Here is a 26,294-nt window from a genome sequence, read left to right on the forward strand (position 1 = left end):
GGCATCTCAGAGCCTCAAGGGAAGAGCAAGGTTATGGATGGTAGGCTGGGGCAGAACTAGCAGCAAGCAGAGCACAGTTGTCCAAGAATACCTTCCATTGGAATGCTAATGGCAATTGAAGAGGCAGGCCAGTGGCAAGCCACTATCTTCTAGCAGTTTGAAAGGTGCAGACACAGTGCAGGTGTTGTGCGGCTTCCTTCTTGGCCTCCTAGAAGGTGCCGTGCTCTCCGTCTCTTGCTTGCCAATATGTTGCCGTGTTCCTCTTATTGTTTGGTTTCTTTTGATTTGTTTTTAGGATGTTTTGGTGGGTTTTCGGAATGTTTTGGTGATGTTTTAGAGTGTTTTGTTTTCTCTTGTGTTGTTTTTATTGTGTTGGCAGGTTTTGGAATGTTTGGATTCGTTTTGGCGGGTTTTCAAATATTTTGGCGGGTATTTGGAATGTTTTGGTTTGCTTTCATTTGTTTTGATTATGTTTTGGCAAGTTATTGAATGTTTTGATCGCTTCTGACTGGTTTTCTAGTATTTTGGCATCTTTTCAGAATGTTTTGATCAGTTTTGGCAGGTTCTAAACTATTTTGTCGGGTTTTTGGAATGTTTTGGTGGGTTTTGATTTGTTTTTATGATGTTTTGGCTGGATTTCGGAATATTTTGGCTGGTTTTTGGAATGTTTTGGTTGGTTTTGATTTGTTTTTATGATGTTTTGCCTAGTTTTTTTGAATGTTTTGATCAGTTCTGGCTGGTTTTCTAATGTTTTGGCATCTTTTCAGAATGTTTTGATCAGTTTTGACAGGTTCTAAAATATTTTGTTGGGTTTTCGGAATATTTTGGTTGGTTTTGATTTGTTTTTATGATGTTTTGGCGGGTTTTCGGAATGTTTTGGTTGGGTTTTAGAATGTTTGGTATTCTCTTGTGTGGTTTTTATTGTGTTGGCAGGTTTTGGAAGGTTTGGATTCGTTTTGGCGGGTTTTCAAATATTTTGGCGGGGATTTGGAATGTTTTGGTTTGCTTTCATTTGTTTTGATTATGTTTTGGCAAGTTATTGAATGTTTTGATCGCTTCTGACTGGTTTTCTAGTATTTTGGCATCTTTTCAGAATGTTTTGATCAGTTTTGGCAGGTTCTAAACTATTTTGTCGGGTTTCTGGAATGTTTTGGTTGGTTTTGATTTGTTTTTATGATGTTTTGCCTAGTTTTTTTGAATGTTTTGATCAGTTCTGGCTGGTTTTGTAGTATTTTGGCATCTTTTCAGAATGTTTTGATCAGTTTTGGCAGGTTCTAAAATATTTTGTTGGGTTTTCGGAATATTTTGGTTGGTTTAGATTTGTTTTTATGATGTTTTGGCGGGTTTTCGGAATGTTTTGGTTGGGTTTTAGAATGTTTAGTGTTCTCTTGTGTGGTTTTTATTGTGTTGGCAGGTTTTGGAATGTTTGGATTCCTTTTGGCGGGTTTTCAAATATTTTGGCGGGTATTTGGAATGTTTTTGGTGGGTATTCGGAATGTTTTGATTAGTTTTGACGGGTTTTGGAATATTTTGGCGGGTTTTTAGAAGGTTTTGATTTGTTTTGATTTGTTTTGATTCTGTTTAGCCCAGTTTTTTCGTGTGTTTGGATAAGCTTTGGTGGACTTTATCATGTTTTGGCAGGTTTTTTTGCATGTTTTGATCACTTCTGTCTGGTTTTCTATTTTGGAGGGTTTGAAAATATTTTTGGATTAGTTTTGGCGTGTTTTAAAATATTTTGTCTCTTTGGGCAGAGATGACGGTGGCGGTTGCGGTGTGCTCCGGGGCGCTCCTTCTGCGGAAAGACGCCTGGCAGCGGCACTTGGGACAGCTCCGCGTCTGCGTATTCTGCATTTCTCGCCTTCTGCATCTCAGCAAAATGCTTTGCCACTAGGTCTAGCAAGGAGAAACTGTGGCAGCTGAGTAGATGTAGCCCGGCCCGCCCTTTGAAGTTGACAAGTTCTTGGCATCTCAGAGCCTCAAGGGAAGAGCAAGGTTATGGATGGTAGGCTGGGGCAGAACTAGCAGCAAGCAGAGCACAGTTGTCCAAGAATACCTTCCATTGGAATGCTAATGGCAATTGAAGAGGCAGGCCAGTGGCAAGCCACTATCTTCTAGCAGTTTGAAAGGTGCAGACACAGTGCAGGTGTTGTGCGGCTTCCTTCTTGGCCTCCTAGAAGGTGCCGTGCTCTCCGTCTCTTGCTTGCCAATATGTTGCCGTGTTCCTCTTATTGTTTGGTTTCTTTTGATTTGTTTTTAGGATGTTTTGGTGGGTTTTCGGAATGTTTTGGTGATGTTTTAGAGTGTTTTGTTTTCTCTTGTGTTGTTTTTATTGTGTTGGCAGGTTTTGGAATGTTTGGATTCGTTTTGGCGGGTTTTCAAATATTTTGGCGGGTATTTGGAATGTTTTGGTTTGCTTTCATTTGTTTTGATTATGTTTTGGCAAGTTATTGAATGTTTTGATCGCTTCTGACTGGTTTTCTAGTATTTTGGCATCTTTTCAGAATGTTTTGATCAGTTTTGGCAGGTTCTAAACTATTTTGTCGGGTTTTTGGAATGTTTTGGTGGGTTTTGATTTGTTTTTATGATGTTTTGGCTGGATTTCGGAATATTTTGGCTGGTTTTTGGAATGTTTTGGTTGGTTTTGATTTGTTTTTATGATGTTTTGCCTAGTTTTTTTGAATGTTTTGATCAGTTCTGGCTGGTTTTCTAATGTTTTGGCATCTTTTCAGAATGTTTTGATCAGTTTTGACAGGTTCTAAAATATTTTGTTGGGTTTTCGGAATATTTTGGTTGGTTTTGATTTGTTTTTATGATGTTTTGGCGGGTTTTCGGAATGTTTTGGTTGGGTTTTAGAATGTTTGGTATTCTCTTGTGTGGTTTTTATTGTGTTGGCAGGTTTTGGAAGGTTTGGATTCGTTTTGGCGGGTTTTCAAATATTTTGGCGGGGATTTGGAATGTTTTGGTTTGCTTTCATTTGTTTTGATTATGTTTTGGCAAGTTATTGAATGTTTTGATCGCTTCTGACTGGTTTTCTAGTATTTTGGCATCTTTTCAGAATGTTTTGATCAGTTTTGGCAGGTTCTAAACTATTTTGTCGGGTTTCTGGAATGTTTTGGTTGGTTTTGATTTGTTTTTATGATGTTTTGCCTAGTTTTTTTGAATGTTTTGATCAGTTCTGGCTGGTTTTGTAGTATTTTGGCATCTTTTCAGAATGTTTTGATCAGTTTTGGCAGGTTCTAAAATATTTTGTTGGGTTTTCGGAATATTTTGGTTGGTTTAGATTTGTTTTTATGATGTTTTGGCGGGTTTTCGGAATGTTTTGGTTGGGTTTTAGAATGTTTAGTGTTCTCTTGTGTGGTTTTTATTGTGTTGGCAGGTTTTGGAATGTTTGGATTCCTTTTGGCGGGTTTTCAAATATTTTGGCGGGTATTTGGAATGTTTTTGGTGGGTATTCGGAATGTTTTGATTAGTTTTGACGGGTTTTGGAATATTTTGGCGGGTTTTTAGAAGGTTTTGATTTGTTTTGATTTGTTTTGATTCTGTTTAGCCCAGTTTTTTCGTGTGTTTGGATAAGCTTTGGTGGACTTTATCATGTTTTGGCAGGTTTTTTTGCATGTTTTGATCACTTCTGTCTGGTTTTCTATTTTGGAGGGTTTGAAAATATTTTTGGATTAGTTTTGGCGTGTTTTAAAATATTTTGTCTCTTTGGGCAGAGATGACGGTGGCGGTTGCGGTGTGCTCCGGGGCGCTCCTTCTGCGGAAAGACGCCTGGCAGCGGCACTTGGGACAGCTCCGCGTCTGCGTATTCTGCATTTCTCGCCTTCTGCATCTCAGCAAAATGCTTTGCCACTAGGTCTAGCAAGGAGAAACTGTGGCAGCTGAGTAGATGTAGCCCGGCCCGCCCTTTGAAGTTGACAAGTTCTTGGCATCTCAGAGCCTCAAGGGAAGAGCAAGGTTATGGATGGTAGGCTGGGGCAGAACTAGCAGCAAGCAGAGCACAGTTGTCCAAGAATACCTTCCATTGGAATGCTAATGGCAATTGAAGAGGCAGGCCAGTGGCAAGCCACTATCTTCTAGCAGTTTGAAAGGTGCAGACACAGTGCAGGTGTTGTGCGGCTTCCTTCTTGGCCTCCTAGAAGGTGCCGTGCTCTCCGTCTCTTGCTTGCCAATATGTTGCCGTGTTCCTCTTATTGTTTGGTTTCTTTTGATTTGTTTTTAGGATGTTTTGGTGGGTTTTCGGAATGTTTTGGTGATGTTTTAGAGTGTTTTGTTTTCTCTTGTGTTGTTTTTATTGTGTTGGCAGGTTTTGGAATGTTTGGATTCGTTTTGGCGGGTTTTCAAATATTTTGGCGGGTATTTGGAATGTTTTGGTTTGCTTTCATTTGTTTTGATTATGTTTTGGCAAGTTATTGAATGTTTTGATCGCTTCTGACTGGTTTTCTAGTATTTTGGCATCTTTTCAGAATGTTTTGATCAGTTTTGGCAGGTTCTAAACTATTTTGTCGGGTTTTTGGAATGTTTTGGTGGGTTTTGATTTGTTTTTATGATGTTTTGGCTGGATTTCGGAATATTTTGGCTGGTTTTTGGAATGTTTTGGTTGGTTTTGATTTGTTTTTATGATGTTTTGCCTAGTTTTTTTGAATGTTTTGATCAGTTCTGGCTGGTTTTCTAATGTTTTGGCATCTTTTCAGAATGTTTTGATCAGTTTTGACAGGTTCTAAAATATTTTGTTGGGTTTTCGGAATATTTTGGTTGGTTTTGATTTGTTTTTATGATGTTTTGGCGGGTTTTCGGAATGTTTTGGTTGGGTTTTAGAATGTTTGGTATTCTCTTGTGTGGTTTTTATTGTGTTGGCAGGTTTTGGAAGGTTTGGATTCCTTTTGGCGGGTTTTCAAATATTTTGGCGGGGATTTGGAATGTTTTGGTTTGCTTTCATTTGTTTTGATTATGTTTTGGCAAGTTATTGAATGTTTTGATCGCTTCTGACTGGTTTTCTAGTATTTTGGCATCTTTTCAGAATGTTTTGATCAGTTTTGGCAGGTTCTAAACTATTTTGTCGGGTTTCTGGAATGTTTTGGTTGGTTTTGATTTGTTTTTATGATGTTTTGCCTAGTTTTTTTGAATGTTTTGATCAGTTCTGGCTGGTTTTGTAGTATTTTGGCATCTTTTCAGAATGTTTTGATCAGTTTTGGCAGGTTCTAAAATATTTTGTTGGGTTTTCGGAATATTTTGGTTGGTTTTGATTTGTTTTTATGATGTTTTGGCGGGTTTTCGGAATGTTTTGGTTGGGTTTTAGAATGTTTAGTGTTCTCTTGTGTGGTTTTTCTTGTGTTGGCAGGTTTTGGAATGTTTGGATTCCTTTTGGCGGGTTTTCAAATATTTTGGCGTGTATTTGGAATGTTTTGGTGGGTATTCGGAATGTTTTGATTAGTTTTGACGGGTTTTGGAATATTTTGGCGGGTTTTTAGAAGGTTTTGATTTGTTTTGATTTGTTTTGATTCTGTTTAGCCCAGTTTTTGGTGTGTTTGGATTAGCTTTGGTGGACTTTATCATGTTTTGGCAGGTTTTTTCCAATGTTTTGATCACTTCTGTCTGGTTTTCTATTTTGGCAGGTTTGAAAATATTTTTGGATTAGTTTTGGCATGTTTTAAAATATTTTGTCTCTTTGGGCAGAGATGACAGTGGCAGTTGCGGTGCGCTCTGGGGCGCTCCTTCTGCGGAAAGACGCCTGGCAGCGGCACTTGGGACAGCTCCGCGTCTGCGTATTCTGCATTTCTCGCCTTCTGCATCTCAGCAAAATGCTTTGCCACTAGGTCTAGCAAGGAGAAACTGTGCCAGCTGAGTAGATGTAGCCCGGCCCGCCCTTTGAAGTTGACAAGTTCTTGGCATCTCAGAGCCTAAAGGGAAGAGCAAGGTTATGGATGGTAGGCTGGGGCAGAACTAGCAGCAAGCAGAGCACAGTTGTCCAAGAATACCTTCCATAGGAATGCTAATGGCAATTGAAGAGGCAGGCCAGTGGCAAGCCACTAGCTTCTAGCAGTTTGAAAGGTGCAGACACAGTGCAGGTGTTGTGCGGCTTCCTTCTTGGCCTCCTAGATGGTGCCGTGCTCTCCGTCTCTTGCTTGCCAATATGTTGCCGTGTTCCTCTTATTGTTTGGTTTCTTTTGATTTGTTTTTAGGATGTTTTGGCGGGTTTTCGGAATGTTTTGGTGATGTTTTAGAGTGTTTTGTTTTCTCTTGTGTTGTTTTTATTGTGTTGGCAGGTTTTGGAATGTTTGGATTCGTTTTGGCGGGTTTTCAAATATTTTGGCGGGTATTTGGAATATTTTGGTTTGCTTTCATTTGTTTTGATTATGTTTTGGCAAGTTATTGAATGTTTTGATCGCTTCTGACTGGTTTTCTAGTATTTTGGCATCTTTTCAGAATGTTTTGATCAGTTTTGGCAGGTTCTAAACTATTTTGTCGGGTTTTTGGAATGTTTTGGTGGGTTTTGATTTGTTTTTATGATGTTTTGGCTGGATTTCGGAATATTTTGGCTGGTTTTTGGAATGTTTTGGTTGGTTTTGATTTGTTTTTATGATGTTTTGCCTAGTTTTTTTGAATGTTTTGATCAGTTCTGGCTGGTTTTGTAGTATTTTGGCATCTTTTCAGAATGTTTTGATCAGTTTTGGCAGGTTCTAAAATATTTTGTTGGGTTTTCGGAATATTTTGGTTGGTTTTGATTTGTTTTTATGATGTTTTGGCGGGTTTTCGGAATGTTTTGGTTGGGTTTTAGAATGTTTAGTGTTCTCTTGTGTGGTTTTTATTGTGTTGGCAGGTTTTGGAATGTTTGGATTCCTTTTGGCGGGTTTTCAAATATTTTGGCGTGTATTTGGAATGTTTTGGTGGGTATTCGGAATGTTTTGATTAGTTTTGACGGGTTTTGGAATATTTTGGCGGGTTTTTAGAAGGTTTTGATTTGTTTCGATTTGTTTTGATTCTGTTTAGCCCAGTTTTTGGTGTGTTTGGATTAGCTTTGGTGGACTTTATCATGTTTTGGCAGGTTTTTTCCAATGTTTTGATCACTTCTGTCTGGTTTTCTATTTTGGCAGGTTTGAAAATATTTTTGGATTAGTTTTGGCATGTTTTAAAATATTTTGTCTCTTTGGGCAGAGATGACAGTGGCAGTTGCGGTGCGCTCTGGGGCGCTCCTTCTGCGGAAAGACGCCTGGCAGCGGCACTTGGGACAGCTCCGCGTCTGCGTATTCTGCATTTCTCGCCTTCTGCATCTCAGCAAAATGCTTTGCCACTAGGTCTAGCAAGGAGAAACTGTGCCAGCTGAGTAGATGTAGCCCGGCCCGCCCTTTGAAGTTGACAAGTTCTTGGCATCTCAGAGCCTAAAGGGAAGAGCAAGGTTATGGATGGTAGGCTGGGGCAGAACTAGCAGCAAGCAGAGCACAGTTGTCCAAGAATACCTTCCATAGGAATGCTAATGGCAATTGAAGAGGCAGGCCAGTGGCAAGCCACTAGCTTCTAGCAGTTTGAAAGGTGCAGACACAGTGCAGGTGTTGTGCGGCTTCCTTCTTGGCCTCCTAGATGGTGCCGTGCTCTCCGTCTCTTGCTTGCCAATATGTTGCCGTGTTCCTCTTATTGTTTGGTTTCTTTTGATTTGTTTTTAGGATGTTTTGGCGGGTTTTCGGAATGTTTTGGTGATGTTTTAGAGTGTTTTGTTTTCTCTTGTGTTGTTTTTATTGTGTTGGCAGGTTTTGGAATGTTTGGATTCGTTTTGGCGGGTTTTCAAATATTTTGGCGGGTATTTGGAATATTTTGGTTTGCTTTCATTTGTTTTGATTATGTTTTGGCAAGTTATTGAATGTTTTGATCGCTTCTGACTGGTTTTCTAGTATTTTGGCATCTTTTCAGAATGTTTTGATCAGTTTTGGCAGGTTCTAAACTATTTTGTCGGGTTTTTGGAATGTTTTGGTGGGTTTTGATTTGTTTTTATGATGTTTTGGCTGGATTTCGGAATATTTTGGCTGGTTTTTGGAATGTTTTGGTTGGTTTTGATTTGTTTTTATGATGTTTTGCCTAGTTTTTTTGAATGTTTTGATCAGTTCTGGCTGGTTTTGTAGTATTTTGGCATCTTTTCAGAATGTTTTGATCAGTTTTGGCAGGTTCTAAAATATTTTGTTGGGTTTTCGGAATATTTTGGTTGGTTTTGATTTGTTTTTATGATGTTTTGGCGGGTTTTCGGAATGTTTTGGTTGGGTTTTAGAATGTTTAGTGTTCTCTTGTGTGGTTTTTATTGTGTTGGCAGGTTTTGGAATGTTTGGATTCCTTTTGGCGGGTTTTCAAATATTTTGGCGTGTATTTGGAATGTTTTGGCGGGTATTCGGAATGTTTTGATTAGTTTTGACGGGTTTTGGAATATTTTGGCGGGTTTTTAGAAGGTTTTGATTTGTTTCGATTTGTTTTGATTCTGTTTAGCCCAGTTTTTGGTGTGTTTGGATTAGCTTTGGTGGACTTTATCATGTTTTGGCAGGTTTTTTCCAATGTTTTGATCACTTCTGTCTGGTTTTCTATTTTGGCAGGTTTGAAAATATTTTTGGATTAGTTTTGGCGTGTTTTAAAATATTTTGTCTCTTTGGGCAGAGATGACAGTGGCAGTTGCGGTGCGCTCTGGGGCGCTCCTTCTGCGGAAAGACGCCTGGCAGCGGCACTTGGGACAGCTCCGCGTCTGCGTATTCTGCATTTCTCGCCTTCTGCATCTCAGCAAAATGCTTTGCCACTAGGTCTAGCAAGGAGAAACTGTGCCAGCTGAGTAGATGTAGCCCGGCCCGCCCTTTGAAGTTGACAAGTTCTTGGCATCTCAGAGCCTAAAGGGAAGAGCAAGGTTATGGATGGTAGGCTGGGGCAGAACTAGCAGCAAGCAGAGCACAGTTGTCCAAGAATACCTTCCATAGGAATGCTAATGGCAATTGAAGAGGCAGGCCAGTGGCAAGCCACTAGCTTCTAGCAGTTTGAAAGGTGCAGACACAGTGCAGGTGTTGTGCGGCTTCCTTCTTGGCCTCCTAGATGGTGCCGTGCTCTCCATCTCTTGCTTGCCAATATGTTGCCGTGTTCCTCTTATTGTTTGGTTTCTTTTGATTTGTTTTTAGGATGTTTTGGCGGGTTTTCGGAATGTTTTGGTGATGTTTTAGAGTGTTTTGTTTTCTCTTGTGTTGTTTTTATTGTGTTGGCAGGTTTTGGAATGTTTGGATTCGTTTTGGCGGGTTTTCAAATATTTTGGCGGGTATTTGGAATATTTTGGTTTGCTTTCATTTGTTTTGATTATGTTTTGGCAAGTTATTGAATGTTTTGATCGCTTCTGACTGGTTTTCTAGTATTTTGGCATCTTTTCAGAATGTTTTGATCAGTTTTGGCAGGTTCTAAACTATTTTGTCGGGTTTTTGGAATGTTTTGGTGGGTTTTGATTTGTTTTTATGATGTTTTGGCTGGATTTCGGAATATTTTGGCTGGTTTTTGGAATGTTTTGGTTGGTTTTGATTTGTTTTTATGATGTTTTGCCTAGTTTTTTTGAATGTTTTGATCAGTTCTGGCTGGTTTTGTAGTATTTTGGCATCTTTTCAGAATGTTTTGATCAGTTTTGGCAGGTTCTAAAATATTTTGTTGGGTTTTCGGAATATTTTGGTTGGTTTTGATTTGTTTTTATGATGTTTTGGCGGGTTTTCGGAATGTTTTGGTTGGGTTTTAGAATGTTTAGTGTTCTCTTGTGTGGTTTTTATTGTGTTGGCAGGTTTTGGAATGTTTGGATTCCTTTTGGCGGGTTTTCAAATATTTTGGCGTGTATTTGGAATGTTTTGGTGGGTATTCGGAATGTTTTGATTAGTTTTGACGGGTTTTGGAATATTTTGGCGGGTTTTTAGAAGGTTTTGATTTGTTTCGATTTGTTTTGATTCTGTTTAGCCCAGTTTTTGGTGTGTTTGGATTAGCTTTGGTGGACTTTATCATGTTTTGGCAGGTTTTTTCCAATGTTTTGATCACTTCTGTCTGGTTTTCTATTTTGGCAGGTTTGAAAATATTTTTGGATTAGTTTTGGCATGTTTTAAAATATTTTGTCTCTTTGGGCAGAGATGACAGTGGCAGTTGCGGTGCGCTCTGGGGCGCTCCTTCTGCGGAAAGACGCCTGGCAGCGGCACTTGGGACAGCTCCGCGTCTGCGTATTCTGCATTTCTCGCCTTCTGCATCTCAGCAAAATGCTTTGCCACTAGGTCTAGCAAGGAGAAACTGTGCCAGCTGAGTAGATGTAGCCCGGCCCGCCCTTTGAAGTTGACAAGTTCTTGGCATCTCAGAGCCTAAAGGGAAGAGCAAGGTTATGGATGGTAGGCTGGGGCAGAACTAGCAGCAAGCAGAGCACAGTTGTCCAAGAATACCTTCCATAGGAATGCTAATGGCAATTGAAGAGGCAGGCCAGTGGCAAGCCACTAGCTTCTAGCAGTTTGAAAGGTGCAGACACAGTGCAGGTGTTGTGCGGCTTCCTTCTTGGCCTCCTAGATGGTGCCGTGCTCTCCGTCTCTTGCTTGCCAATATGTTGCCGTGTTCCTCTTATTGTTTGGTTTCTTTTGATTTGTTTTTAGGATGTTTTGGCGGGTTTTCGGAATGTTTTGGTGATGTTTTAGAGTGTTTTGTTTTCTCTTGTGTTGTTTTTATTGTGTTGGCAGGTTTTGGAATGTTTGGATTCGTTTTGGCGGGTTTTCAAATATTTTGGCGGGTATTTGGAATATTTTGGTTTGCTTTCATTTGTTTTGATTATGTTTTGGCAAGTTATTGAATGTTTTGATCGCTTCTGACTGGTTTTCTAGTATTTTGGCATCTTTTCAGAATGTTTTGATCAGTTTTGGCAGGTTCTAAACTATTTTGTCGGGTTTTTGGAATGTTTTGGTGGGTTTTGATTTGTTTTTATGATGTTTTGGCTGGATTTCGGAATATTTTGGCTGGTTTTTGGAATGTTTTGGTTGGTTTTGATTTGTTTTTATGATGTTTTGCCTAGTTTTTTTGAATGTTTTGATCAGTTCTGGCTGGTTTTGTAGTATTTTGGCATCTTTTCAGAATGTTTTGATCAGTTTTGGCAGGTTCTAAAATATTTTGTTGGGTTTTCGGAATATTTTGGTTGGTTTTGATTTGTTTTTATGATGTTTTGGCGGGTTTTCGGAATGTTTTGGTTGGGTTTTAGAATGTTTAGTGTTCTCTTGTGTGGTTTTTATTGTGTTGGCAGGTTTTGGAATGTTTGGATTCCTTTTGGCGGGTTTTCAAATATTTTGGCGTGTATTTGGAATGTTTTGGCGGGTATTCGGAATGTTTTGATTAGTTTTGACGGGTTTTGGAATATTTTGGCGGGTTTTTAGAAGGTTTTGATTTGTTTCGATTTGTTTTGATTCTGTTTAGCCCAGTTTTTGGTGTGTTTGGATTAGCTTTGGTGGACTTTATCATGTTTTGGCAGGTTTTTTCCAATGTTTTGATCACTTCTGTCTGGTTTTCTATTTTGGCAGGTTTGAAAATATTTTTGGATTAGTTTTGGCGTGTTTTAAAATATTTTGTCTCTTTGGGCAGAGATGACAGTGGCAGTTGCGGTGCGCTCTGGGGCGCTCCTTCTGCGGAAAGACGCCTGGCAGCGGCACTTGGGACAGCTCCGCGTCTGCGTATTCTGCATTTCTCGCCTTCTGCATCTCAGCAAAATGCTTTGCCACTAGGTCTAGCAAGGAGAAACTGTGGCAGCTGAGTAGATGTAGCCCGGCCCGCCCTTTGAAGTTGACAAGTTCTTGGCATCTCAGAGCCTAAAGGGAAGAGCAAGGTTATGGATGGTAGGCTGGGGCAGAACTAGCAGCAAGCAGAGCACAGTTGTCCAAGAATACCTTCCATAGGAATGCTAATGGCAATTGAAGAGGCAGGCCAGTGGCAAGCCACTATCTTCTAGCAGTTTGAAAGGTGCAGACACAGTGCAGGTGTTGTGCGGCTTCCTTCTTGGCCTCCTAGAAGGTGCCGTGCTCTCCGTCTCTTGCTTGCCAATATGTTGCCGTGTTCCTCTTATTGTTTGGTTTCTTTTGATTTGTTTTGGCGGGTTTTTGGAATGTTTTAGTGATGTTTTAGAGTGTTTTGTTTTCTCTTGTGTTGTTTTTATTGTGTTGGCAGGTTTTGGAATGTTTGGATTCGTTTTGGCGGGTTTTCAAATATTCTGGCGGGTATTTGGAATGTTTTGGTTTGCTTTCATTTGTTTTGATTATGTTTTGGCAAGTTATTGAATGTTTTGATCGCTTCTGACTGGTTTTCTAGTATTTTGGCATCTTTTCAGAATGTTTTGATCAGTTTTGGCAGGTTCTAAACTATTTTGTTGGGTTTTTGGAATGTTTAGGTTGGTTTTGATTTGTTTTTATGAGGTTTTGGCCGGATTTCGGAATATTTTGGCTGGTTTTTGGAATGTTTTGGTTGGTTTTGATTTGTTTTTATGATGTTTTGCCTAGTTTTTTTGAATGTTTTGATCAGTTCTGGCTGGTTTTCTAGTATTTTGGCATCTTTTCAGAATGTTTTGATCAGTTTTGGCAGGTTCTAAAATATTTTGTTGGGTTTTCGGAATATTTTGGTTGGTTTTGATTTGTTTTGATGATGTTTTGGCGGGTTTTCGGAATGTTTTGGTTGGGTTTTAGAATGTTTAGTGTTCTCTTGTGTGGTTTTTATTTTGTTGGCAGTTTTTGGAAGGTTTGGATTCCTTTTGGCCGGTTTTCAAATATTTTGGCGGGTATTTGGAATGTTTTGGTTTGCTTTCATTTGTTTTGATTATGTTTTGGCAAGTTATTTTATAGTTTTGATCAATTCTGACTGGTTTTCTAGTATTTTGGCATCTTTTCAGAATGTTTTGATCAGTTTTGGCAGGTTCTAAACTATTTTGTTGGGTTTCTGGAATGTTTTGGTTGGTTTTGATTTGCTTTTATTATGTTTTGGCTGGATTTCATAATATTTTGGCTGCGTTTTGGAATATTTTGGTTGGTTTTGATTTGTTTTTATGATGTTTTGCCAAGTTTCTTGAATGTTTTGATCAGTTTTGACTGGTTTTCTAATGTTTTGGCATCTTTTCAGAATGTTTTCATCAAGTTTTGCGGGTCTAAATTATTTTGGCGGGTTTTCGGAATATTTTGGTTGGTTTTGATTTGTTTTTATGAAGTTTTGGCAGGTTTTCGGAATGTTTTGGTTGGTTTTAGAATGTTTAGTATTCTCTTGTGTTGTTTTTCTTGTGTTGGCAGGTTTTGGAATGTTTGAATTCATTTTGGCGGGTTTTCGGAATATTTTGGCAGGTATTTGGCGTGTTTTGGCGGGTATTCGGAATCTTTTGATTAGTTTTGACGGGTTTTGGAATATTTTGGTGGTTTTTAGAACATTTTGATTAGTTTTGATTTGTTTTGATTCTGTATAGCCCAGTTTTTGGTGTGTTTGGATTAGCTTTGGTGGGCTTTCTCGTGTTTTGGCTGTTTTTTTCGAATGTTTTGATCACTTCTGTCTGGTTCTCTATTTTGGCAGGTTTGAAAATATTTTTGGATTAGCTTTGGCGGGTTTTAAAATATTTTGGCTCTTTGCTGCGCAGAGATGACGGTGGTGGTTGCGGTGCGCTCCGGGGCGCTCCTTCTGCGGAAAGACGCCTGGCAGCGGCACTTGGGACAGCTCCGCATCTCCGTATTCTGCATTTCTTGCCTTCTGCATCTCAGCAAAATGCTTTGCCACTAGGTCTAGCAAGGAGAAACTGTGCCAGCTGAGTAGATGTAGCCCGGCCCGCCCTTTGAAGTTGACAAGTTCTTGGCATCTCAGAGCCTCAAGGGAAGAGCAAGGTTATTTATGGTAGGCGGGGGCAGAACAAGCAGCAAGCAGAGCACAGTTTTAGAAGAATACCTTCCGTTGGAATGCTAATGGCAATTGAAGAGGCAGGCCAGTGGCAAGCAGTTTGAAAGGTGCAGACACAGTGCAGGTGTTGTGCGGCTTCCTTCTTGGCCTCCTAGAAGGTGCCGCGCTCTCCGTCTCTTGCTTGCCAATATGTTGCCGTGTTTCTCCTATTGTTTGGTTTCTTTTGATTTGTTTTTAGGATGTTTTGGCGGGTTTTCGGAATGTTTTGGTTGGGTTTTAGAATGTTTTGTTTTCTCTTGTGTTGTTTTTATTGTGTTGGCTGGTTTTGGAATGTTTGGATTCCTTTTGGTGTGTTTTCAAATATTTTGGCGGGTATTTGGAATGTTTTGGTTTGCTTTCATTTGTTTTGATTATGTTTTGTCAAGTTATTGAATGTTTCGATCACTTCTGACTGGTTTTCTAGTATTTTGGCATCTTTTCAGAATGTTTTGATCAGTTTTGGCAGGTTCTAAACTATTTTGTCGGGTTTCTGGAATGTTTTGGTTGGTTTTGATTTGTTTTTATGATGTTTTGGCTGGATTTTGGAATATTTTGTCGGGTTTTTGGAATGTTTTGGTTGGTTTTGACTTGTTTTTATGATGTTTTGCCAAGGTTTTGGAATGTTTTGATCAGTTCTGGCTGGTTTTCTAATGTTTTGGCATCTTTTCAGAATGTTTTGATCAGTTTTGGAGGTCTAAATTATTTTGGCGGGTTTTCGGAATATTTTGGTTGGTTTTGATTTTTTTTGATGAAGTTTTGGCGGGTTTTCGGAATGTTTTGGTTGGGTTTGATTTGTTTTTATGAAGTTTTGGCGGGTTTTCGGAATGTTTTGGTTGGGTTTTAGAATGTTTAGTATTCTCTTGTGTTATTTTTATTGTGTTGGCAGGTTTTGGAATGTTTGGATTTTTTTGGCGGGTATTTGGAGTGTTTTGGTGGGTATTTGGAAAGTTTTGGTGGGTATTCGGAATGTTTTGATTAGTTTTGACGGGTTTTGAAATATTTTGGCGGGTTTTCGGAACGTTTTGATTTGTTTTGATTTGTTTTGATTCTGTTTAGCCCAGTTTTTGGTGTGTTTGGATTAGCTTTGGTGGACTTTATCATGTTTTGGCAGGTTTTTTCCAATGTTTTGATCACTTCTGTCTGGTTTTCTATTTTGGCAGGTTTGAAAATATTTTTGGATTAGTTTTGGCGTGTTTTAAAATATTTTGTCTCTTTGGGCAGAGATGACAGTGGCAGTTGCGGTGCGCTCCGGGGCGCTCCTTCTGCGGAAAGACGCCTGGCAGCGGCACATGGGACAGCTCCGCGTCTGCGTATTCTGCATTTCTCGCCTTCTGCATCTCAGCAAAATGCTTTGCCACTAGGTCTAGCAAGGAGAAACTGTGGCAGCTGAGTAGATGTAGCCCGGCCCGCCCTTTGAAGTTGACAAGTTCTTGGCATCTCAGAGCCTAAAGGGAAGAGCAAGGTTATGGATGGTAGGCTGGGGCAGAACTAGCAGCAAGCAGAGCACAGTTGTCCAAGAATACCTTCCATAGGAATGCTAATGGCAATTGAAGAGGCAGGCCAGTGGCAAGCCACTATCTTCTAGCAGTTTGAAAGGTGCAGACACAGTGCAGGTGTTGTGCGGCTTCCTTCTTGGCCTCCTAGAAGGTGCCGTGCTCTCCGTCTCTTGCTTGCCAATATGTTGCCGTGTTCCTCTTATTGTTTGGTTTCTTTTGATTTGTTTTGGCGGGTTTTTGGAATGTTTTAGTGATGTTTTAGAGTGTTTTGTTTTCTCTTGTGTTGTTTTTATTGTGTTGGCAGGTTTTGGAATGTTTGGATTCGTTTTGGCGGGTTTTCAAATATTCTGGCGGGTATTTGGAATGTTTTGGTTTGCTTTCATTTGTTTTGATTATGTTTTGGCAAGTTATTGAATGTTTTGATCGCTTCTGACTGGTTTTCTAGTATTTTGGCATCTTTTCAGAATGTTTTGATCAGTTTTGGCAGGTTCTAAACTATTTTGTTGGGTTTTTGGAATGTTTTGGTTGGTTTTGATTTGTTTTTATGAGGTTTTGGCTGGATTTCGGAATATTTTGGCTGGTTTTTGGAATGTTTTGGTTGGTTTTGATTTGTTTTTATGATGTTTTGCCTAGTTTTTTTGAATGTTTTGATCAGTTCTGGCTGGTTTTGTAGTATTTTGGCATCTTTTCAGAATGTTTTGATCAGTTTTGGCAGGTTCTAAAATATTTTGTTGGGTTTACGGAATATTTTGTTTGGTTTTGATTTGTTTTTATGATGATTTGGCGGGTTTTCGGAATGTTTTGGTTGGGTTTTAGAATGTTTAGTGTTCTCTTGTGTGGTTTTTATTTTGTTGGCAGTTTTTGGAAGGTTTGGATTCCTTTTGGCGGGTTTTCAAATATTTTGGCGGGTATTTGGAATGTTTTGGTTTGCTTTCATTTGTTTTGATTATGTTTTGGCAAGTTATTTTAAAGTTTTGATCAATTCTGACCTGTTTTCTAGTATTTTGGCATCTTTTCAGAATGTTTTGATCAGTTTTGGCAGGTTCTAAACTATTTTGTTGGGTTTCTGGAATGTTTTGGTTGGTTTTGATTTGTTTTTATTATGTTTTGGCTGGATTTCATAATATTTTGGCTGCGTTTTGGAATGTTTTGGTTGGTTTTGACTTGTTTTTATGATGTTTTGCCAAGGTTTTGGAATGTTTTGATCAGTTCTGGCTGGTTTTCTAATGTTTTGGCATCTTTTCAGAATGTTTTGATCAGTTTTGGAGGTCTAAATTATTTTGGCGGGTTTTCGGAATATTTTGGTTGGTTTTGATTTTTTTTGATGAAGTTTTGGCAGGTTTTCGGAATGTTTTGGTTGGGTTTTAGAATGTTTAGTATTCTCTTGTGTTGTTTTTCTTGTGTTGGCAGGTTTTGGAATGTTTGAATTCATTTTGGCGGGTTTTCGGAATATTTTGGCAGGTATTTGGCGTGTTTTGGCGGGTATTTGGAATGTTTTGATTAGTTTTGACGGGTTTTGGAATATTTTGGTGGTTTTTAGAACATTTTGATTAGTTTTGATTTGTTTTGATTCTGTATAGCCCAGTTTTTGGTGTGTTTGGATTAGCTTTGGTGGGCTTTCTCGTGTTTTGGCTGTTTTTTTCGAATGTTTTGATCACTTCTGTCTGGTTCTCTATTTTGGCAGGTTTGAAAATATTTTTGGATTAGCTTTGGCGGGTTTTAAAATATTTTGGCTCTTTGCTGCGCAGAGATGACGGTGGTGGTTGCGGTGCGCTCCGGGGCGCTCCTTCTGCAGAAAGACGCCTGGCAGCGGCACTTGGGACAGCTCCGCATCTCCGTATTCTGCATTTCTTGCCTTCTGCATCTCAGCAAAATGCTTTCCCACTAGGTCTAGCAAGGAGAAACTGTGCCAGCTGAGTAGATGTAGCCCGGCCCGCCCTTTGAAGTTGACAAGTTCTCGGCATCTCAGAGCCTCAAGGGAAGAGCAAGGTTATTTATGGTAGGCGGGGGCAGAACTAGCAGCAAGCAGAGCACAGTTGTCCAAGAATACCTTCCATTGGAATGCTAATGGCAATTGAAGAGGCAGGCCAGTGGCAAGCAGTTTGAAAGGTGCAGACACAGTGCAGGTGTTGTGCGGCTTCCTTCTTGGCCTCCTAGAAGGTGCCGCGCTCTCCGTCTCTTGCTTGCCAATATGTTGCCGTGTTTCTCCTATTGTTTGGTTTCTTTTGATTTGTTTTTAGGATGTTTTGGCGGGTTTTCGGAATGTTTTGGTTGGGTTTTAGAATGTTTTGTTTTCTCTTGTGTTGTTTTTATTGTGTTGGCTGGTTTTGGAATGTTTGGATTCCTTTTGGTGTGTTTTCAAATATTTTGGCGGGGATTTGGAATGTTTTGGTTTGCTTTCATTTGTTTTGATTATGTTTTGGCAAGTTATTGAATGTTTCGATCACTTCTGACTGGTTTTCTAGTATTTTGGCATCTTTTCAGAATGTTTTGATCAGTTTTGGCAGGTTCTAAACTATTTTGTCGGGTTTCTGGAATGTTTTGGTTGGTTTTGATTTGTTTTTATGATGTTTTGGCTGGATTTTGGAATATTTTGGCTGGTTTTTGGAATGTTTTGGTTGGTTTTGACTTGTTTTTATGATGTTTTGCCAAGGTTTTGGAATGTTTTGATCAGTTCTGGCTGGTTTTCTAATGTTTTGGCATCTTTTCAGAATGTTTTGATCAGTTTTGGAGGTCTAAATTATTTTGGCGGGTTTTCGGAATATTTTGGTTGGTTTTGATTTTTTTTGATGAAGTTTTGGCGGGTTTTCGGAATGTTTTGGTTGGGTTTGATTTGTTTTTATGAAGTTTTGGCGGGTTTTCGGAATGTTTTGGTTGGGTTTTAGAATGTTTAGTATTCTCTTGTGTTGTTTTTCTTGTGTTGGCAGGTTTTGGAATGTTTGGATTTTTTTGGCGGGTATTTGGAATGTTTTGGTGGGTATTTGGAAAGTTTTGGTGGGTATTCGGAATGTTTTGATTAGTTTTGACGGGTTTTGAAATATTTTGGCGGGTTTTCGGAACGTTTTGATTTGTTTTGATTTGTTTTGATTCTGTTTAGCCCAGTTTTTGGTGTGTTTGGATTAGCTTTGGTGGACTTTATCATGTTTTGGCAGGTTTTTTCCAATGTTTTGATCACTTCTGTCTGGTTCTCTATTTTGGCAGGTTTGAAAATATTTTTGGATTAGTTTTGGCGTGTTTTAAAATATTTTGTCTCTTTGGGCAGAGATGACAGTGGCAGTTGCGGTGCGCTCCGGGGCGCTCCTTCTGCGGAAAGACGCCTGGCAGCGGCACATGGGACAGCTCCGCGTCTGCGTATTCTGCATTTCTCGCCTTCTGCATCTCAGCAAAATGCTTTGCCACTAGGTCTAGCAAGGAGAAACTGTGCCAGCTGAGTAGATGTAGCCCGGCCCGCCCTTTGAAGTTGACAAGTTCTTGGCATCTCAGAGCCTAAAGGGAAGAGCAAGGTTATGGATGGTAGGCTGGGGCAGAACTAGCAGCAAGCAGAGCACAGTTGTCCAAGAATACCTTCCATAGGAATGCTAATGGCAATTGAAGAGGCAGGCCAGTGGCAAGCCACTATCTTCTAGCAGTTTGAAAGGTGCAGACACAGTGCAGGTGTTGTGCGGCTTCCTTCTTGGCCTCCTAGAAGGTGCCGTGCTCTCCGTCTCTTGCTTGCCAATATGTTGCCGTGTTCCTCTTATTGTTTGGTTTCTTTTGATTTGTTTTGGCGGGTTTTTGGAATGTTTTAGTGATGTTTTAGAGTGTTTTGTTTTCTCTTGTGTTGTTTTTATTGTGTTGGCAGGTTTTGGAATGTTTGGATTCGTTTTGGCGGGTTTTCAAATATTCTGGCGGGTATTTGGAATGTTTTGGTTTGCTTTCATTTGTTTTGATTATGTTTTGGCAAGTTATTGAATGTTTTGATCGCTTCTGACTGGTTTTCTAGTATTTTGGCATCTTTTCAGAATGTTTTGATCAGTTTTGGCAGGTTCTAAACTATTTTGTTGGGTTTTTGGAATGTTTTGGTTGGTTTTGATTTGTTTTTATGAGGTTTTGGCCGGATTTCGGAATATTTTGGCTGGTTTTTGGAATGTTTTGGTTGGTTTTGATTTGTTTTTATGATGTTTTGCCTAGTTTTTTTGAATGTTTTGATCAGTTCTGGCTGGTTTTTTAGTATTTTGGCATCTTTTCAGAATGTTTTGATCAGTTTTGGCAGGTTCTAAAATATTTTGTTGGGTTTTCGGAATATTTTGGTTGGTTTTGATTTGTTTTTATGATGATTTGGCGGGTTTTCGGAATGTTTTGGTTGGGTTTTAGAATGTTTAGTGTTCTCTTGTGTGGTTTTTATTTTGTTGGCAGTTTTTGGAAGGTTTGGATTCCTTTTGGCGGGTTTTCAAATATTTTGGCGGGTATTTGGAATGTTTTGGTTTGCTTTCATTTGTTTTGATTATGTTTTGGCAAGTTATTTTAAAGTTTTGATCAATTCTGACCTGTTTTCTAGTATTTTGGCATCTTTTCAGAATGTTTTGATCAGTTTTGGCAGGTTCTAAACTATTTTGTTGGGTTTCTGGAATGTTTTGGTTGGTTTTGATTTGTTTTTATTATGTTTTGGCTGGATTTCATAATATTTTGGCTGCGTTTTGGAATATTTTGGTTGGTTTTGATTTGTTTTTATGATGTTTTGCCAAGTTTCTTGAATGTTTTGATCAGTTTTGACTGGTTTTCTAATGTTTTGGCATCTTTTCAGAATGTTTTCATCAAGTTTTGCGGGTCTAAATTATTTTGGCGGGTTTTCGGAATATTTTGGTTGGTTTTGATTTGTTTTTATGAAGTTTTGGCAGGTTTTCGGAATGTTTTGGTTGGGTTTTAGAATGTTTAGTATTCTCTTGTGTTGTTTTTCTTGTGTTGGCAGGTTTTGGAATGTTTGAATTCATTTTGGCGGGTTTTCGGAATATTTTGGCAGGTATTTGGCGTGTTTTGGCGGGTATTCGGAATGTTTTGATTAGTTTTGACGGGTTTTGGAATATTTTGGTGGTTTTTAGAACATTTTGATTAGTTTTGATTTGTTTTGATTCTGTATAGCCCAGTTTTTGGTGTGTTTGGATTAGCTTTGGTGGGCTTTCTCGTGTTTTGGCTGTTTTTTTCGAATGTTTTGATCACTTCTGTCTGGTTCTCTATTTTGGCAGGTTTGAAAATATTTTTGGATTAGCTTTGGCGGGTTTTAAAATATTTTGGCTCTTTGCTGCGCAGAGATGACGGTGGTGGTTGCGGTGCGCTCCGGGGCGCTCCTTCTGCGGAAAGACGCCTGGCAGCGGCACTTGGGACAGCTCCGCATCTCCGTATTCTGCATTTCTTGCCTTCTGCATCTCAGCAAAATGCTTTGCCACTAGGTCTAGCAAGGAGAAACTGTGCCAGCTGAGTAGATGTAGCCCGGCCCGCCCTTTGAAGTTGACAAGTTCTCGGCATCTCAGAGCCTCAAGGGAAGAGCAAGGTTATTTATGGTAGGCGGGGGCAGAACTAGCAGCAAGCAGAGCACAGTTGTCCAAGAATACCTTCCATTGGAATGCTAATGGCAATTGAAGAGGCAGGCCAGTGGCAAGCAGTTTGAAAGGTGCAGACACAGTGCAGGTGTTGTGCGGCTTCCTTCTTGGCCTCCTAGAAGGTGCCGCGCTCTCCGTCTCTTGCTTGCCAATATGTTGCCGTGTTTCTCCTATTGTTTGGTTTCTTTTGATTTGTTTTTAGGATGTTTTGGCGGGTTTTCGGAATGTTTTGGTTGGGTTTTAGAATGTTTTGTTTTCTCTTGTGTTGTTTTTATTGTGTTGGCTGGTTTTGGAATGTTTGGATTCCTTTTGGTGTGTTTTCAAATATTTTGGCGGGTATTTGGAATGTTTTGGTTTGCTTTCATTTGTTTTGATTATGTTTTGTCAAGTTATTGAATGTTTCGATCACTTCTGACTGGTTTTCTAGTATTTTGGCATCTTTTCAGAATGTTTTGATCCGTTTTGGCAGGTTCTAAACTATTTTGTCGGGTTTCTGGAATGTTTTGGTTGGTTTTGATTTGTTTTTATGATGTTTTGGCTGGATTTTGGAATATTTTGGCTGGTTTTTGGAATGTTTTGGTTGGTTTTGACTTGTTTTTATGATGTTTTGCCAAGGTTTTGGAATGTTTTGATCAGTTCTGGCTGGTTTTCTAATGTTTTGGCATCTTTTCAGAATGTTTTGATCAGTTTTGGAGGTCTAAATTATTTTGGCGGGTTTTCGGAATATTTTGGTTGGTTTTGATTTTTTTTGATGAAGTTTTGGCGGGTTTTCGGAATGTTTTGGTTGGGTTTGATTTGTTTTTATGAAGTTTTGGCGGGTTTTCGGAATGTTTTGGTTGGGTTTTAGAATGTTTAGTATTCTCTTGTGTTATTTTTATTGTGTTGGCAGGTTTTGGAATGTTTGGATTTTTTTGGCGGGTATTTGGAATGTTTTGGTGGGTATTTGGAATGTTTTGGTGGGTATTCGGAATGTTTTGATTAGTTTTGACGGGTTTTGGAATATTTTGGCGGGTTTTTAGAAGGTTTTGATTTGTTTTGATTTGTTTTGATTCTGTTTAGCCCAGTTTTTGGTGTGTTTGGATTAGCTTTGGTGGACTTTATCATGTTTTGGCAGGTTTTTTCCAATGTTTTGATCACTTCTGTCTGGTTTTCTATTTTGGCAGGTTTGAAAATATTTTTGGATTAGTTTTGGCGTGTTTTAAAATATTTTGTCTCTTTGGGCAGAGATGACAGTGGCAGTTGCGGTGCGCTCTGGGGCGCTCCTTCTGCGGAAAGACGCCTGGCAGCGGCACTTGGGACAGCTCCGCGTCTGCGTATTCTGCATTTCTCGCCTTCTGCATCTCAGCAAAATGCTTTGCCACTAGGTCTAGCAAGGAGAAACTGTGCCAGCTGAGTAGATGTAGCCCGGCCCGCCCTTTGAAGTTGACAAGTTCTTGGCATCTCAGAGCCTAAAGGGAAGAGCAAGGTTATGGATGGTAGGCTGGGGCAGAACTAGCAGCAAGCAGAGCACAGTTGTCCAAGAATACCTTCCATAGGAATGCTAATGGCAATTGAAGAGGCAGGCCAGTGGCAAGCCACTATCTTCTAGCAGTTTGAAAGGTGCAGACACAGTGCAGGTGTTGTGCGGCTTCCTTCTTGGCCTCCTAGATGGTGCCGTGCTCTCCGTCTCTTGCTTGCCAATATGTTGCCGTGTTCCTCTTATTGTTTGGTTTCTTTTGATTTGTTTTGGCGGGTTTTTGGAATGTTTTAGTGATGTTTTAGAGTGTTTTGTTTTCTCTTGTGTTGTTTTTATTGTGTTGGCAGGTTTTGGAATGTTTGGATTCGTTTTGGCGGGTTTTCAAATATTCTGGCGGGTATTTGGAATGTTTTGGTTTGCTTTCATTTGTTTTGATTATGTTTTGGCAAGTTATTGAATGTTTTGATCCCTTCTGACTGGTTTTCTAGTATTTTGGCATCTTTTCAGAATGTTTTGATCCGTTTTGGCAGGTTCTAAACTATTTTGTTGGGTTTTTGGAATGTTTTGGTTGGTTTTGATTTGTTTTTATGAGGTTTTGGCCGGATTTCGGAATATTTTGGCTGGTTTTTGGAATGTTTTGGTTGGTTTTGATTTGTTTTTATGATGTTTTGCCTAGTTTTTTTGAATGTTTTGATCAGTTCTGGCTGGTTTTCTAGTATTTTGGCATCTTTTCAGAATGTTTTGATCAGTTTTGGCAGGTTCTAAAATATTTTGTTGGGTTTTCGGAATATTTTGGTTGGTTTTGATTTGTTTTTATGATGATTTGGCGGGTTTTCGGAATGTTTTGGTTGGGTTTTAGAATGTTTAGTGTTCTCTTGTGTGGTTTTTATTTTGTTGGCAGTTTTTGGAAGGTTTGGATTCCTTTTGGCGGGTTTTCAAATATTTTGGCGGGTATTTGGAATGTTTTGGTTTGCTTTCATTTGTTTTGATTATGTTTTGGCAAGTTATTTTAAAGTTTTGATCAATTCTGACTGGTTTTCTAGTATTTTGGCATCTTTTCAGAATGTTTTGATCAGTTTTGGCAGGTTCTAAACTATTTTGTTGGGTTTCTGGAATGTTTTGGTTGGTTTTGATTTGTTTTTATTATGTTTTGGCTGGATTTCATAATATTTTGGCTGCGTTTTGGAATATTTTGGTTGGTTTTGATTTGTTTTTATGATGTTTTGCCAAGTTTCTTGAATGTTTTGATCAGTTTTGACTGGTTTTCTAATGTTTTGGCATCTTTTCAGAATGTTTTCATCAAGTTTTGCGGGTCTAAATTATTTTGGCGGGTTTTCGGAATATTTTGGTTGGTTTTGATTTGTTTTTATGAAGTTTTGGCGGGTTTTCGGAATGTTTTGGTTGGGTTTTAGAATGTTTAGTATTCTCTTGTGTTGTTTTTCTTGTGTTGGCAGGTTTTGGAATGTTTGAATTCATTTTGGCGGGTTTTCGGAATATTGTGGCAGGTATTTGGCGTGTTTTGGCGGGTATTCGGAATGTTTTGATTAGTTTTGACGGGTTTTGGAATATTTTGGTGGTTTTTAGAACATTTTGATTAGTTTTGATTTGTTTTGATTCTGTATAGCCCAGTTTTTGGTGTGTTTGGATTAGCTTTGGTGGGCTTTCTCGTGTTTTGGCTGTTTTTTTCGAATGTTTTGATCACTTCTGTCTGGTTCTCTATTTTGGCAGGTTTGAAAATATTTTTGGATTAGCTTTGGCGGGTTTTAAAATATTTTGGCTCTTTGCTGCGCAGAGATGACGGTGGTGGTTGCGGTGCGCTCCGGGGCGCTCCTTCTGCGGAAAGACGCCTGGCAGCGGCACTTGGGACAGCTCCGCATCTCCGTATTCTGCATTTCTTGCCTTCTGCATCTCAGCAAAATGCTTTGCCACTAGGTCTAGCGAGGAGAAACTGTGCCAGCTGAGTAGATGTAGCCCGGCCCGCCCTTTGAAGTTGACAAGTTCTTGGCATCTCAGAGCCTAAAGGGAAGAGCAAGGTTATGGATGGTAGGCTGGGGCAGAACTAGCAGCAAGCAGAGCACAGTTGTCCAAGAATACCTTCCATAGGAATGCTAATGGCAATTGAAGAGGCAGGCCAGTGGCCAGCCACTATCTTCTAGCAGTTTGAAAGGTGCAGACACAGTGCAGGTGTTGTGCGGCTTCCTTCTTGGCCTCCTAGAAGGTGCCGTGCTCTCCGTCTCTTGCTTGCCAATATGTTGCCGTGTTCCTCTTATTGTTTGGTTTCTTTTGATTTGTTTTGGCGGGTTTTTGGAATGTTTTAGTGATGTTTTAGAGTGTTTTGTTTTCTCTTGTGTTGTTTTTATTGTGTTGGCAGGTTTTGGAATGTTTGGATTCGTTTTGGCGGGTTTTCAAATATTCTGGCGGGTATTTGGAATGTTTTGGTTTGCTTTCATTTGTTTTGATTATGTTTTGGCAAGTTATTGAATGTTTTGATCGCTTCTGACTGGTTTTCTAGTATTTTGGCATCTTTTCAGAATGTTTTGATAAGTTTTGGCAGGTTCTAAACTATTTTGTTGGGTTTTTGGAATGTTTTGGTTGGTTTTGATTTGTTTTTATGAGGTTTTGGCCGGATTTCGGAATATTTTGGCTGGTTTTTGGAATGTTTTGGTTGGTTTTGATTTGTTTTTATGATGTTTTGCCTAGTTTTTTTGAATGTTTTGATCAGTTCTGGCTGGTTTTTTAGTATTTTGGCATCTTTTCAGAATGTTTTGATCAGTTTTGGCAGGTTCTAAAATATTTTGTTGGGTTTACGGAATATTTTGGTTGGTTTTGATTTGTTTTTATGATGATTTGGCGGGTTTTCGGAATGTTTTGGTTGGGTTTTAGAATGTTTAGTGTTCTCTTGTGTGGTTTTTATTTTGTTGGCAGTTTTTGGAAGGTTTGGATTCCTTTTGGCGGGTTTTCAAATATTTTGGCGGGTATTTGGAATGTTTTGGTTTGCTTTCATTTGTTTTGATTATGTTTTGGCAAGTTATTTTAAAGTTTTGATCAATTCTGACCTGTTTTCTAGTATTTTGGCATCTTTTCAGAATGTTTTGATTTGTTTTGGCAGGTTCTAAACTATTTTGTTGGGTTTCTGGAATGTTTTGGTTGGTTTTGATTTGTTTTTATTATGTTTTGGCTGGATTTCATAATATTTTGGCTGCGTTTTGGAATATTTTGGTTGGTTTTGATTTGTTTTTATGATGTTTTGCCAAGTTTCTTGAATGTTTTGATCAGTTTTGACTGGTTTTCTAATGTTTTGGCATCTTTTCAGAATGTTTTCATCAAGTTTTGCGGGTCTAAATTATTTTGGCGGGTTTTCGGAATATTTTGGTTGGTTTTGATTTGTTTTTATGAAGTTTTGGCAGGTTTTCGGAATGTTTTGGTTGGGTTTTAGAATGTTTAGTATTCTCTTGTGTTGTTTTTCTTGTGTTGGCAGGTTTTGGAATGTTTGAATTCATTTTGGCGGGTTTTCGGAATATTTTGGCAGGTATTTGGCGTGTTTTGGCGGGTATTCGGAATGTTTTGATTAGTTTTGACGGGTTTTGGAATATTTTGGTGGTTTTTAGAACATTTTGATTAGTTTTGATTTGTTTTGATTCTGTATAGCCCAGTTTTTGGTGTGTTTGGATTAGCTTTGGTGGGCTTTCTCGTGTTTTGGCTGTTTTTTTCGAATGTTTTGATCACTTCTGTCTGGTTCTCTATTTTGGCAGGTTTGAAAATATTTTTGGATTAGCTTTGGCGGGTTTTAAAATATTTTGGCTCTTTGCTGCACAGAGATGACGGTGGTGGTTGCGGTGCGCTCCGGGGCGCTCCTTCTGC

This window comes from Passer domesticus, chromosome 3, assembly GCF_036417665.1.
Source record: "Passer domesticus isolate bPasDom1 chromosome 3, bPasDom1.hap1, whole genome shotgun sequence".
Classification (NCBI taxonomy): Eukaryota; Metazoa; Chordata; class Aves; order Passeriformes; family Passeridae; genus Passer; species Passer domesticus.